Source organism: Zonotrichia leucophrys, unplaced genomic scaffold, assembly GCF_028769735.1.
Source record: "Zonotrichia leucophrys gambelii isolate GWCS_2022_RI unplaced genomic scaffold, RI_Zleu_2.0 Scaffold_418_44638, whole genome shotgun sequence".
Taxonomy (NCBI): domain Eukaryota; kingdom Metazoa; phylum Chordata; class Aves; order Passeriformes; family Passerellidae; genus Zonotrichia; species Zonotrichia leucophrys.
This window is the reverse complement of record NW_026992623.1, coordinates 29287-44472: the sequence shown is the minus strand read 5'-3', so window position 1 is coordinate 44472 and position 15186 is coordinate 29287. Positions and strand designations below refer to the sequence as shown.

General features: G+C 54.4%; 1 long non-coding RNA gene across 2 annotated transcripts; it reads left to right on the top strand.

Annotated features, from left to right (window-relative positions):
* Positions 1-8454: 8454 nt before the first annotated feature.
* On the top strand, positions 8455-10245 carry LOC135441680 (uncharacterized). 2 transcript variants are annotated; one of them, XR_010438523.1, is made up of 4 exons: positions 8670-8880; positions 9248-9342; positions 9642-9698; positions 9988-10245. It is a non-coding gene; the product is annotated as an uncharacterized LOC135441680 (long non-coding RNA). The 2 variants fall into 2 exon arrangements; XR_010438522.1 differs by lacking the exons at positions 8670-8880; positions 9248-9342 and adding an exon at positions 8455-8592.
* Positions 10246-15186: the final 4941 nt, after the last annotated feature.

Genomic DNA, 15186 nt, shown 5'->3' with positions numbered 1-15186 from the left:
TCACTATAGAGGAACAAGTAAAAATAAGACCCGATCTGGAAGAAAAAAAAAAAAAAATTAAACACAGGAGAAAAGTTATTTGTAGATGGGTCCTCAAGGATTATAGAAGGGACGAGAACATCAGGGTATGCTATCATTAGGGGACCTGAGTTGCAAATACTAGAGTCAGGGCCACTAGATAGATTTTGGTCAGCCCAAGCGTGTGAACTATACTCCTTACTGCGTGCATTAAATTTTCTGGAAGGAAAAGAGGAAACTATCTTTACAGATTCCAAATATTGTTATAGAATAGTACATACATTTGGAAAAATATGGGAAGAAAGGGGGCTGGTCAATTCTCAAGGAAAAGATTTAGTTCACAGGAATCTTATTACGGAAGTTTTAAAAGCACTAAGGAAACCCCGAAGGCTGGCAGTAGTCCATCTAAAAGGGCACCAACGGGGATTAGATTTACAGAGTAGGGGAAATAATGCAGCGGATCGAGAAGCAAAGCGAGCAGCACTACGAATCCTGACCCTGAAGGGAGACAAAGACATCACTGATTTAAAGGGCCAGGACCAAATTATAAAATTTAGGGAAGAAGAAAAGAAAAAGCTGCTAGAAATTGGAGCAACCGAAAATTCTGAAGGGAGGTGATTTCTACCCGATGGGAGGGAAGTATTACCTAAAGTTATGGCCTATAGATTATTGGAAAAAGTTCATCAGAAGACCCATTGGGGATCACAAGGATTAGTAGATTATTTTGCCACCAAATACATGAGTATGGGGATCTGGGACATGGCAAAACAAGTAACTAGGGGTTGCCTTCTGTGCCTACAAACAAATAGGAAAAACCTAAGGAAGTTGCCAGAGGGAGGGCGACCTCTGGCAAAGAGACCTTTTTCGCATATTCAAGTAGATTTTACTGAACTCCCGAAGGTAGGAAGGATAAAATATCTATTAGTCCTGGTAGACCACCTTACTCACTTTGTAGAAGCATTCCCAACCCCGAGGGAAACTGCTAAGGTAGTTGCGAAAGTATTACAGAAGCATTCCCAACCCCGAGGGAAACTGCTAAGGTAGTTGCGAAAGTATTACTAGAAGAAATAATTCCTCGATATGGGGTCCCAGAAGTTATAGATTCAGATCGGGGACCACACTTTACATCTCAGATAACCCAGAACCTAGCCAAAGCTCTTGGAATAAAATGGGAACAACATACTCCGTGGCATCCTCAAAGTTCAGGACGAGTAGAAAGGATGAATGGAGAAATAAAGAAACAACTAACTAAGTTAGTAATGGAAACAAAAATGTCCTGGGTAAAATGTGTCCCTTTAGCCCTATTAACTATACGGACCAGACCTAGAATAGATATAGGGATATCTCCCTTTGAAATGCTGTATGGAATGCCATACAATCTTGAGGGACCTCAGGAGCACCCAGTTATTAATGATCAATGCATGAATAAATACTTAGCAGAGTTGAACAAGTTTAAAAAGGCTTTATGAAAAAAAAAAAAACCCTTAGATTTTACCTTACACCAGGTGCAACCAGGGGATTGGGTGTTGGTCCGAAGCTGGAAAGAAAACCCCTTGATACCAAAGTGGGAAGGACCTTACCAAGTACTTATTACAACAGATGCAGCAGTCCAAACTGTTGAGAAAGGGTGGACTCACGCTAGTCGTATCAAGGGACCAGTGAAACCCCCGGACAACTGGAAGGTCTGCAGTGTCTCTGGAGAAACCACGATCAAATTACAGCGAACTTCATGATTTGGACAATAGTCTGGGTAGGGGACAATCAATATCTTCAAGACCTCTTAACAAGAAATGGGCGATCACCGGGATATTGTAAAAGATTAGAGGGCGAACTGGGTAAGCCTTACTTTAAGTCTCCTCGCCTCAAATATAAAGGACAAACCTGGGGAGGGGAGTCAGCCAGATGTGAAGAAATAAGACTAAAATGCAATTATTTAGACTGTGATTGTTACCCATTTTTATGCTTTTCTTGTAAGCTGTGTCACAAACCGTGGTGGACTCATTGTCGGAGAGGACGGGTTCCTAGGGGCATTTGCGGCCCCTGTTATACTAATGAAAGGAGACTAACTTCTATGATCCTTAATTATAAAGTAGACTCGGGAGAAATAAAGCTTGGGTCAGATCAGTGGTGGGAGATCTTCTCAAATGGTATAAACCCCGAACGGTTCTGTTATCACTCAAACGAACCGGCCCCCTTCATCCTCGACATTCTCGAAGTGGTGTGCAGGAGAAGTAGTCCCACCATACGGTGTGATATCCCACAAATAAAAGCCAGAAACTGGACTGCTAGCACAAGGAAGTGGGAGCGAGATTACCAAAACTGGGCTGCTAGCCTAGAGAGAAGGTGGGGAAGAGACAATCATAATTATCCAGCTCCTGAAGAATACCCCTGCTGCCGAGAAGATGGTCACCCTCGAGGCTCGCAGCAACCGAGTCGTCGAGCAAGGCAGAGGGGTAATGGACCGTGGAGACAATCAGAAGTCTCGACCCCTCTGTGGGAAGTCCAGGAGATGCTGGCAGTCCTACCGCAAGATTGGTGAGCCACCACTAAGGGGAGGGGAACGGGGAAAAGAAAGACAACAAAAACAAATTTTTAAGTCCTATTCCAACCATGTGGACCACCCGGTTTGGACAAAGCTAATACTGATGTGTGTAGTGATTAAGATATCCTATGCTCAGACCCATGAAACCTTTAAGTGGTCCCTAATTAGATGGGAAGATCAGAAAGTTCTAGAAACAAAAATTACTTCAGGAAAACCTAGCTTTTTGCTTACATTGTGCGACATTATACCTGTGGAACCATGTCTGAATCGAAATAACTATTACTTCTGCCCAAGCTCAAATCCTGGAAAGAGTTATTGTAATTATCCTGGGCATTATTACTGTGGTTACTGGGGTTGTGAAACTATTTCTTCAGGATGGGGTAGCACTGATAAGTTTATCACCACTGGATGGGGACCTTTTGGGTGCACGACATCAAGTCTGAATGCAGAGCCTGGCGGAATAGAAGCAGATGACAGCATAGAAAATGGTAACTGCGATTACTTTTACATCAACATGACCAATCCCGATGATTCTGTGTGGTTACTAGGGAAGATGTGGGGGGCTAGACTTTACGAGCCAGGAAGAAAAGACAGAGGGGGACATTTGCTGATAAAGAAAAGTCCTATACCTAATGACCCACCAGAAGCTGTGGGACCAAATCGGGTGATAAGAAATAAGATGGTTAAAGAGCAGGAAAATGATTCCAGCATTGATGTAAATTTTACACTTCCAACCCCTACATCCAGTTCAACAGGAACGGGGGATGACAACTTATGGAAAATTTTGCAAGCCACATTTAAAGTACTAAACGAAACCCACCCAAATTTGACATCAGACTGTTGGCTATGCTATACACTCAAACCCCCTTTTTATGAGGCAATAGGAATCACGGCAAAGGCTAAGAGAATAAATGGCACCAACCCTGCGAGATGCCTGTGGAAGAAAGAGAATACTCAGAAAGGAATAACTTTAGCAAAAGTCACAGGGAAGGGGAGATGTATAGGACAAGTACCCCCAGAAAAACACCACCTGTGTGCTGAGTATGGGAAACTTAGAAATCCAGCAAAGCCAGCACAATGGCTACTCCCAGCAATGAGCACAAAATGGGTTTGCAATACTTTAGGAGTTACTCCTTGTACAAATATAGAAAAATTTAACAGAACCAGTGAATTCTGTGTTCAAGTGTTAATCGTGCCCAGGATAACTTACCACTCACCTGACTACGTTTATGATCAATATCAGGGGCCAGAGCATCACTTAGTAAAAAGGGAAGTCTTCACCACTCTCACGGTAGCCATGTTATTGAGAGTCGGAGCAATTGGAACAGGAACAGGAGTAGCCTCATTAGTACAACAACATAAAGGGTTTCAGGAACTTAGACTATCTGTAGACGAAGATTTAAGGAGAATTGAAGAATCCATAGGAGATCTCACAGAATCCTTAGATTCCCTGGCAGAAGTAGCATTACAAAATAGGCGAGGACTAAACCTTCTATTGTTACAGCAAGGAGGGCTATGCATGGCCTTATGAGAGGAATGTTGCTCATACGTCAACAAGAGTGGGGTCATCCGAGACTCAATGGCAAAACTTAGAGAAGGGTTAGAACAGAGGAAAAAAGAAAGAGAAGCTCAGCAGAGCTGGTATGAAACTTGGTTCAATTACTCCCCCTGGCTTACTACTTTGTTGTCAACTATTGCAGGACCAGTAATACTGTTAATGTTGGGACTTACGTTTGGACCTTGCCTTTTTAATAAAATAGTGAATATTGTTAAAGGGAGGCTGGAAGCAGCTCACCTTATGGTGATACGCTCAGAATACGAAGCTTTGCGGGTAGCCAAAGGGGGAGAATACTTAGAACTAAGTCGATACGCATTGGCTAGGTTTGACGAACAAGAGGATAAAAGAGAAAGGGGGGATTGAAACAGATAAAACCTCTTGTTCGTTATGCAGAAAACCTTAAAAGAAGGAGATGTGATTAAGTGCTTACCTAACTTGTCTAGCTTGCTACACAGAGAACCTTAAAATAGAAGATGTGATTAAGTGCTTGTCTAGCTTGCTACACAAAAAACCTCAAAAATAGAGGATGTGGTTAAGTGCCTGTTTGATTTATTTAACTTGCATAATTCTTTTTTTGCTTGCATAATCGCGTGGCAATCATAAGATCTTAAGTAAGTTTTATAAGAGAAAAGGCGAAGCTCTTCTACCAAATATGGAATCAGGTCAAAGGACACAACCGAGGAAGACTACCAAGACCTTCATCATCGACCACCAGGAGGTGAGAGAAGACCCCCTAGCAACAATCAACACAAGCGCAGAGTACTTCAAAATGACACAGCAGTCCGGAAGCACTAAGAACTTAAAAAGGGGGACGTTGGGGATGAGGGTGCGGCAGTTGGTGGAGCAGAGACTCCCCTGCCGTCCAGCGCTGAAACTTTTGCTTATGCTGTATGCCTTGAATTAATAAATTCAAATTGGAAATTTCACTCCTCTTGAGTCTATTTATAACACCGGGGTCACCCTCTTTTCTCTGCCCAGAGCTCCTGAGCCAGCTCCTGCTGCCCACTGGGAGGGGCTTTGGGGAGCCCCTCGGGGACCCCCTTGAATGCCCATTCCTGGGCACTGGGACCCCCCGCATCCCCTTCCCCAGCTGCAGGACCCCCTGCACCCCCTTATCCTGCCCCGACACCTCCTGCACCCCCATTCCCGGGTGTCCTCCTCTCCTAGCCCCTGGATCCCCCGTTTCCGTGAGCCCGGGGACCCCCAGACCCCATTCCCGGCCAGCCCGGGGCACCTCACCCCCAGGCCTCCCTTTACCCGGCGACCGGTGACGTCACTGCAGACTCGGGGCGCCATTGGCGGACAGCAAAGAGCGGCCCCAATGGCGGGGCCGGAGGCGGCTCAGGGGGCGGGGCCGCAGCAGAGCAGCGCGATGGCTCCAGCGCTGGGGGTGGGGGCGCTCCTGGGGCCCGGGGGGCGGCGAGAGCGTAGGGGGACCCCCGGCACCGGGACTCTGTGATCGCCCGTTCCGGAGCACAGAGGGGCCCCTGAACCCCCATTCCTGGGCGCCGCCATCCCCCCGCACCCCCATTCCCGGGCATGGGTTCCACCCTGTCCCCCCTCATCCGGCACCAACAACCCCCGCACCCCCTTCCCGGCCATCCCGCCTCTCCCAGCCCCCAGAGCCCCCTTTTCCTTGGGCCAGAGACCCCCTGGACCGCTATTCCTCCCTTTGGGAATGTGGAGCAGCGGGATGGGGGTTCCCCTCCCCGCCTCACCATGCCGTGCTTCCCAGAGCCGGAATCCAGCGGAAATCTCACCCTGGTGCTCCCTGTGTCTGTCCGCGCTGCCATCGGCGTTGTTCTCCGCATCGGATTCGGCGTCTGGAGGCTCCAATCCGATTCCCCCCAAACCCATCCTGGGGGTCACCCTGTTCTTCCCCCCTCCCAAGACTCCTGGGGGTCCCCCATGTCCCACTCAGCCCCCCCAAACTCCTCCTGGGTCCCCCATAAGCCGCACATGGGGATTCCTGGGAGTTCCCCTGTGTTCCCCCATTCCCAGGACTTTGGGGGTCCCCCCTGATCTGTCCGTGCCCCCCCAGATTTCTTCACAGGCCCCTGTGATGGTGGGGCTGGGGGCTGAGTGCTGGGGTCCCCCTGCCTGCAGCAGATCCAGCGCTGAGGGGAGTTCGGGGGTCCCTCGGCATTTGCAGTCCCCTGCGGGTTGGGGTGACCCCCCGCGCCCCCAGGATCCCCCTGAACACGCTGACACTGCCTGTGCTCAGTGAGGGGGCTCATTCCCAGTACGGGGTCCCAGCTCTGTCACCGGCATTGCCAAGGTACCCCTAAAACCTCCAAGGAACCCCAAACCCTCTGGAACAAACCAACCTCCCTGGGACCCCAAAACCATCCCTGGGCTCTCCAAAAGCTCTCCAAGACCGCAAAACCCCCTACTGACCACCCCAAATCCTCCCAGGACATCAAAATTCACACAGGATGTCCCAACACCCCTCCAGATCCCCTGAGAAGGTTCATACCTGGCACGGGATCCCCATCTCTGTCACTGGCAGGTATCCCAAAACAGCCTTGGGTTCCCCCTGGCATCGCCTAATCCCCTGTGTTGGCAGCCCAGAAAACCCCCCTTGGGAACCCCCAAAAATCCACCATGACCCCCCAAAATCCCTGGTATAAACAAAACCCCCGCCAGGAACCACTGACAACAGTTTATACCCAGCACAGAGTCACCATCACCATCACCCAGGTACCTCCAAAGCCTCCCAAGACTCCCAAACCCCCCTGGGACCCCCAGTATTCCCAGGATCTCCAACTCCCCCTCCTGGGCTCTAGTGTCTGATATAAACGGGAATGGCGTTGCCCTTTTAAGGGGACTTATAATGGGACTCGACCATAGTGGGGGCCCTTAAAGCGGCAACGGTAGAGAGAACCCCAAAAATCACCCTGGCAGGCAAAACATCCCCTACAGGGGCTTGGAGTGGGGGCCCCATAAAAATGCCAATTAAAGCTGTCATGATCCCCCCTTGAAAGGGGCTTGTGTGGCTGCGGCCCCACAAACACCCTAAAATGGGAAGGAAAAAACACACTTGGAGTGGTGGGATCCCCCCAAAAAACCCTCAAAAGAGAAAACCTCCACTTCAAAGGGACCTGAAGACCCTTAAAGGGCCTCGAGACGGGACAAGATCCCCTCCTCTGCTGGGGCCTCTCCCAGCCAGGAACTCTCCATTTCGCTGCCCTCGGGGCAGCCCCTGAGTCTGTCCAAACACGGGAACTTCGCCGTGTTGAGCCCAGATCCAGAGTCCTGACTCCTGCACAGGGCACAGCAAATCCCTCGCTCGCTGCTGTGCATTGTCCCTGCTGAGGCTCAGACACTGGCAGGGCACATTCCCTGCCTGCAGGATTCGTGCCCGACCCAAGCACTGCACTGAGGGCTCCAGCATTGCTTTCCAGCAAAACCAGGGCAAGGCAAACTGGGTGTAGCTCATGGTATTTTACAGGGTCTAAAACTCGCTAAGTCACCAGTCTTAGAGGTGAGATGCATTTGGAATTCATGGCATGGAGAAGCAGTGCAACATGGAAAGAGGGAGCATAGAAATAAATAGAGGAAAACATCTCAGATTGTTCCTTTCCATTTTCATTTCACCTCTGGAAAGCTGTTTCACTTCCCCAGGAATCTTCTCCACAGTCCTGTCTGCCCTTTTCAAGAACCTTTCCTGGAGAACGACGTGCAGCTTCTGTCACAAGATGTGCCCCCAACTGCAGCTTCTCTTGGCTTTCCACACTGTGAGTGCAGCACGACTTCTGCAGCAAAGCAAGACAAATGTTTGCATTCCTTGACAACTTGTCCTTTCTTTTCCTTGTGGGCTGGGCAGTTGTGCCATTGCTGAGTTTTTCATTGTGCCTGTTCTAACCCAAGAGAACAGGAGGTTTTGTTGGGGACTTGCTGGGGAATGCAAGCCTGACCGAATGCAGAGAGAATCTCCAGGACACTCTGGGAGCTCCCTGGGCTGGGCTCGGGTTCCCGCTGGGACTCTGCAGAGGGCTGGGCTCCAAGTGGGATCAGCAGCAGTGCAAAATACCTCTGGGCATCTCCATTTTCTGCTGCTCCGAGGAAGCAGTGAAGGCAGTCAAGTTCTGTTTTTTCGTTCTCCTGGTGGATTTTTTCATTTGATTTGCCACTCCAGAGGCAATTTCTGTGATGGTCTCTGTAGGTTGATTCTATTTCAACAGCACCAGCAGCAGAGTGGTGTTTGAGTGCTGCAAATGTGATCTGTGAGGCTTTCATTCCCCTCGACTTAGTAATCAAGGACTTGTGAGCATTTCAGTCTCTGCTAATCATGATGCCTCTGACAAAAACACTGAGTTGACCATCACAAAAGCACAGTGGGCAGCAGTGACTGAAAGAGGGAAGTGCAGTTGTACTGATAAAATTCAGGTGGCAAGCACAAGAGGGCCAAGAGCAGCCGTGATCTCCAATTGCCAAGGCAGAGGCAGCAGCAGCCTCCTGCTGTCAGCTCAGGGTGAGTAAAAGAGCGCTGAAAACAGCGCTGGAACCCGATCCTTTCTTCCTCTGAGGGCTGCCTCAGGGCAGCACAGGCGGGCCCTGAGCAGTCAGGGCTGTGTGTGGGTGCTGGCTGCTCTGCTCCCGCATTAAGCTGGAAAAAGCCCTTGGAAGCCGAGTCAGGGGTAGGCGGGAAGGGGCCGGCGCTGCTGCTGCTCCTGGCCGGGAGCCCCGGCTGGGCAGGGCCGTCACCCCCTGCGCTGCCGTTGCTGCTGTGAAGAGGCAGTGGAAGTTCAGCGAGTGTCTGGTAAGGACAGCCTGCGAGCCCCAGCCTCAGCCCAGAGAAGCCCCCTGAGCACGGTGCTCAGTGTGCAGGGCTGGCAGCTGTGCCCCTGCCCGGTGCTGCACGCAGAGGCCGCGCTGGCTCTTCTCCAGGCTCCCGTGGGCCCGAGCCGGGTGCCCATGGAGCCCCGGCCTGGCAGGGCTGCGGGCCGGCACCGCGGCTCCTCGGGCAGCAGCCGGCCCTCTGCCCCCTCCCCTCGGGAGCCTTTGGCCAGCGGCTGCTGGCCGCGCCTCAGGGCTGTGCGGGCAGGGCAAGCTGGGGCTGGGCGCAGGCAGCGCCCGGCCCAGGGGCTGAGCCCGTGCCAGCCCTTCCCTCCTTCCGCTCTCTGCAGCTGGCAGAGGACAGGAGCCGAGCGGCCGAGCACCTGCGCCGGGCCCTCCCCTACCTGCAGAGGCCACAGGAGTCCCTGAGAGCAGCGGCCATCAGGTTCGTGGGTGAGCCACGAGCCCGGGCTGCCCTTCCCCTCCCCGGCCCAGCCCGCCGCAGCTCGGCCCCAGCCCCGCCTGTTGCCCCGGCAACGCCAGCCGGGCCCTGGGGCGCCGTGGAGCCCCGCCTGGCCTGGGCGTTGCTGCTGCCGCCCTCTGGCAGCCGTGCCCTGGGCCGGCAGCGTGCGGCAAGGGCCGGGCTGAGCCCTGCCGGGCCAGCAGCCCGTGTGGCCACAGCGCCGGCAGCGCCGCTGGCAGGGAGCTGTGCCGCTGGGGCCGTGACAGGCTCTGTGTTCACAGGCATGGCCGGGCGGCAGCTGAGGGGGAAGAAGGAAGAGCTGCAGCTGATCTGCACTGGTGAGTGAGGGCAGCGGGCTGACAGCGGGGGCTGCCGGGGGAGTTGCAAGCCCTGCCCCGGTAGCAGAGGGCTCTGCTCCTTGCGCGGACATGGGGTGGCGTGGGCAGAGCACACAGAGATTTCAGGGCCACCTTGGGGATTCGTGGCCAGCAGCTTCGGGCCGGTGCCCTTGGTCCCTGCTCCCTCCTGGCCATGGCTAGAGCCGGCTGGGATGGCCCTGGCAGGGGGCTCTCCTGGGCTCCCCGCAGATCCGGGATCTGACCATGGCTCTGTCCCTCTCTCTTGCAGCCCTTGAACCGCTGACAGAGGACATCAGCAGTGCCGTGTCGGACGTGGCACTAGAAACCCTGTATGTCCTCCGGGCACTGCAGAGTGAGCGATATTCCCTCTTCCAGAGGCTGCAAGATCAGCTCCGCAGGGCATGGAGGACACGGCCTCGTCTGTTGGGGCTCGGCTGGCTGCGCTGCTGCAGCTCTGCAGAGAGCTGATGCCAGAGGCTCTGTCTGCTGGGACCACCGGAGCCAGATGGAATTTTCCAGTTCTTTAAGATTGTTCTTTTCTTCTTTTTTTTTTTTTTTTTAGTATATGAATAATAGAGTGTATATATAATAACACAGACTCCCAGGAGCTTTCTTTTGCTACCCAGGGTCCGCAGGTGATAGGGGAAGAGGGGGAGAAGGGTACCCTGGCTCAGCAAGCTGCCCAGGCATGCAGTGGGCAAGGGAAAAGGGCCAGAAGCCCCTTGGCCTGTGGTGGTACTGCTGAAGCCTTTGTGCTGGTGACAGAGCGGGTGGGCAGGGGCCGGGGCTGCAGGGATCCCTGTGAGAGCGGTGCTGGAGATGGCCACAAGCCCTGTGCCAGGAAGGAACCACCCTCTGTATCCTCCTGCCCGTGTGCTGCTGGCTGCCTTGCTGAGGGCTCCCAGGTGCCTCTGGATGGGGCTGCTCTGGAGCTGCTGTGGGGCTGCGGCGCTGCTGCCGGGCAGCTTGGCCGGGCTGGGGCAGAGCCTGAGGGGCTGGGGCGCTGGCAAGCCCTGAGCAATGGGCTGGCAGAGGCCACAAGCAGCCCCCTGGCCACTGCCTTGTTCCTGCCAGAATTGACTTGCAAGAGGGATCCCGGGCACTGTGGAACTAACAGCATCAGTGTTGTTGGAAACCCAAATGCAGGGAAATCTCAGACCTTTGGTCTTGTCAGCAAAGCTTAGAATTAAACACAGGATTTGATCGGAGACCTTGGACAGGGCTTCCAAACTTAGGTGCTAGAAGCGAGAATGTGGATTTCTAGTTTATTATAGCAGAGAGACGGGGAGGAAGGTTGAAGTGGAGGAAAGTTAAGAGTTTTAGGGCTGAAGATCTATAAAAAATAAAAGTAGTTACAATGCTAACCAAGAAGCTTAGGATGCACTGCTGTAGGTTTGTGTGTCATAACATGATTGGCTAAGGAAGCTTACACTGTAGCATGAGCCCCTAAGACGAAATATTGAAGGATTGGCTGCAAAACATAAATATCCTTGTTGGCAGTGTCTTCTTGGCCAAGCAACCCTTCAAAGCTCTCGTAACTACAAGTCTTGCGGCCTTGTGAGCCACACGGTGGAGATGTGAGCCAAACTCACCCTTCCTGTCTGTGTAGAAGAGAAGAAAAAGCAATGGCATCATCTAAAACACTCAGAGGTCTGCTCTCTAGCTCGTTCCAAACTCCCTCAAATGCCCCAAAGTGGGATTTAGCTACAAAGAGATGACAAGGACTCTTAGTGCTGGCTCTTTGACTCCAGAGCAGCTGCTTTAGAATCTTTCCCATAACCCTGTATAGTCGTGTGCCAGAAACGTATCATTTGAAGAAACTTTCCCAACTGACTTGCATGGAGGTTTGTCTGAAGGGTATTTGAGGAGAAAGTCTCCCAGCAGAGCTCTGGGCTTCGGCCTAGCTGTGTCCCCTGCTGATTGTGAAGTGTGCCATCAGCTGCGGGGCTTTCTGGGCCGAAAAATATCATCGAGTCACTTGGACTTCTTCTTTTAGGCCTCTAAGAGCCGGACCAAATTTCGGGGCACATTTGGGGACCTCATCTATGGGTTGATGGACCACCCAGGATTTTCCCAATTGCTGGGAATGGTTCTCCAGGTCCCTGGTGTAAAACGGGGCTCCCCAGCAACTGCGCATCTGCAAGATGATAAACAATTGTCTTGGTTTGAAGAGAGAGGTGTCGGCTAATGAAGGCAGAAGGCTTCTCTGAAATGGAAAATGTAAATCCCCTCCCTTCAAATGATTCTCATTTAGAAATTCAAATGCTCTCAGCGAAAGATATGGGGATAGGACTGTGCTCGCAGAGCCGGGCAGCGTTTGCTGATGGTCTGAGCCCTTCCCTAAAGATCCTGTCGGGCTGTCTCAGACACCTGGGGCCAGGCATTCCTTCCAGCCTGGGCCGCTTTGGCTGGGCTGGGGGCAGCCCCAGGGCAGAAGGCAGTGTTTGCAAGGGCCCTGGGTGGCACGCTGCAGCACGGTCTCTGTGCCATGGAACGGAACCTGGTTACCAAGGGCCCTTTGTGACATGTGGGAAATAGAAGCTTTCCTGTTGCTGGGAACACACAACGGGGCAGAACGGGACAGAGCGGTGCCGTGAGGAGCCCCCGCACAGCGCACTCGTTCCCGTCTGACCCGGAGCCTTTCGGAGGCGTTTTTCCTGCAGCTGACCTCGAGGCCAGACCACAGGACTTGTTGACCTGTGGCCTTCCCGAGGCTTCTCTTGTGCAGGTGCCCTCACAAATCCCATCACTAACATGGAGCAGAGACCCCTGAAAGCGCCCAAGGTGGCCTGGGGGGAAGAGGAGGAAGAAGGCCCTGGAGCTGCCCCAGCACATCAAACCAAAGAGGTGGTGCCGTTTGAGCTGCCACAGGAGGGTGAGTGGCAGAGCTGGGTCACAGGGTCGGTGCCCGCAGCTAGCTTGGCGCCATCCCATCCCATCCCATCCCATCCCATCCCATCCCATCCCATCCCATCCCATCCCACCCAATCCCATCCCATTCCCATGGACAGGACGAAAAAGGGGCCGGGCAGACACCCTGCAGGGGCCGTGCTCCATCCCCTGGGCCATCCTGGGGCTGTCCCTGCCTGGGGAGCGCAGGACTGGGCTGTGTTCTCTGGCCTCTCCTGCATCCCCTCACCTCTGGCTGCGCTCGCTCTTTGCCAGGTGCAGCCCTGCAACGCACACAAGAGCAGGACCACGCCCGTGGCCTCTTCCGCAGCACAGCGCAGGTACCTGCAGCCATCCACACCTGGGCTGGGCCTGCTGGCACCGCGCTTGGAGCATTCCCTGCAACATCCCTGGCTTCTTGCCCTTCTCCTACAGCTGGTTTGCAAATTCATCAAGAAAATTCGGCAGGAAGAGAGCAGCACCATGGGCACTGGGCTCAGAGCATATTCGCACATCTTCCAAACTAAGACCAGTGCTGCCCTGCTGGATATGCTCGTAGAGGAGGGCTTTTCCAATCCAAAGCAAGTAAGCAGCCAGTGGCAAGGGCTTGATCCTCCCAGGAATTGCTTGGTCTACCAAGCCATTCCCGCTGGTCACTGTAACTCTTTGAGGCCACGGCAGTGTGCTGGGAAGGGAAGCACTTCTCTGGGGAAGCTGGGGACATTCCTCCCTCTGGCAGCTTTCCAAGTCTCCCCGTGCCTTCTCCAGGTGCCCGCCCTGGTCAGGTACATCCACCAGTGGCTCCTGGCCAATCAGTTTGCTGAGCACAGGCTGGACAGGACCCTGCTGGATCTCACCGAAGCACAGCCCGCTGACGTGGTCATGACGCTCCTGCGTGTGGCCCCGTCCTGTGACAGGTATGGGGCCAACCTGCCCAGAGGGCTCAGGGCTCGCCAGCCCATCAGCCGGTACAGCCATGCCCAGGTGTGTGACCAACAGAGAGTTCCAGGGCCCTCTGGCTGCCGCCTTTCCCAGCCCTGGCACGTCAGCCCCTGAGCCTGTTGCCGTGCTCCCTCCCTGCCCCTCAGGGCTCTGTCCCCACAGGGCTGGGCTGCCTGGCTGCTGCTCGTGAGTGGCAATGTGCAGAGCTGGCAGCCAGCTCAGGTCCCCACTGCTGCTCAGGCCACAGTGCTGTGTCCGAGACCCCCCTGAGACAGAGCTCTAACCCCACAGAGCTGCTTTGACCATGTGGATGAGCATCATGTGCTCGCCTAGGACTGCGGAGCCGGCGCTGCTGATACTCCGGGATGTGCTGGGGAGCTGGCCCAAGCACCCCACGTGCACCTCCGATGGGGACAAAACGGGTGTCTTTGTCCTGGCTGTGAGTTTCTGTAGCTGGCCTTTGCTGGCCCCAAGGCTGCCTCTCCAGCAGCTCTCCATCCTCCTTCCCCCACTGCGTCTCCCTGCCTCAGGCGCTGGGTTGAAACCCGGCCCAGGGACAGCTTCAGGCCCACCAGGCCCCGTGCTTCCCCCGTGTCTCTCTGAGTCTCTCCCTGCCCTGCTCGGGCCCTGCCACACGGACACCTGGGCACTGAGCGCTGTCTTGGGGGCTTTGTCCTTTGCAGGCAACTGTGGTGATGTGGAAGATCGTCCTGCCCTGTGTCCCACATAAGGTGATGGTGTATTTCCCCCACCTCTTTGTGCATCTTCTCTCCCAAGTGTTCTTGGGCACTCTGGATATGCCAGAGGAAATCGATACCTTCTGGAAGGGATGCCAGGAGGAATACGGCCTTGCCACCAGCCCCAACAGGTGCTCCATCCCACTCCTCCTGTCCCTGCCATGTCCCTGGGCAGGAGCCAGTGCTCCCAGCGTGACCTGGGCTTTGCTGTGCACGCAGGTTTGCAGTGAGGACCCTGAAGTCCCTGCTCTGCCGAATGCAGCACGAGGATGTGGTGGTGGCAATGGAACGCAATTGTGGCTGGGACACGCTGCTCTGCGCTGACACCCACCACTATGCCGTGGGTCTGCTGGCCAGGTGAGACCCCCTTCTCCCCACTGCCTTTTGACATGTGTGCTCCGTGCCCAGGTGCCCCACACAGTCCCCCAGGTCGTGGGCCATAGGGCCTTGTCACCGAGGGATGGCCAAGCAGATTGGAAAAGGCTGGGAGAGGAGGGTGCCCACCAGGAGCTGCCTCCCAAATAGCCCAGGGCTCCTTGCAGGATGCTGGGAAAAGACCAGACTCCATGAGTCACTCCTGGCAGAGGTTTGTCCCCCTTGCCCACAGTCTTGGCTCCTTTTTCTCCTGCCAGGGAGATGTGCTGTGTCTCCATCCCCTTGTGTTCCCGGATCGCTCGCTACCTGCTGCGGCTGCTCAGCACACAGGAGCCACGCTGGGAGCTGCCCGCCCTGGCGTTCCTTGTGGAGGTGAGCCTGATGGCCAGCGCTGCCTGGCTGAGCTGCCTCCCAGCTCTCTGCCCTCTTGGAGCCGCAGCTGCCTGGCACGGTGCCCGCACCCTGTGCTGCTGCCTGGGCCCGGCCCTGTGCGGCCCCGGGCTCCTGCCGGCTGGGTGCCCTGT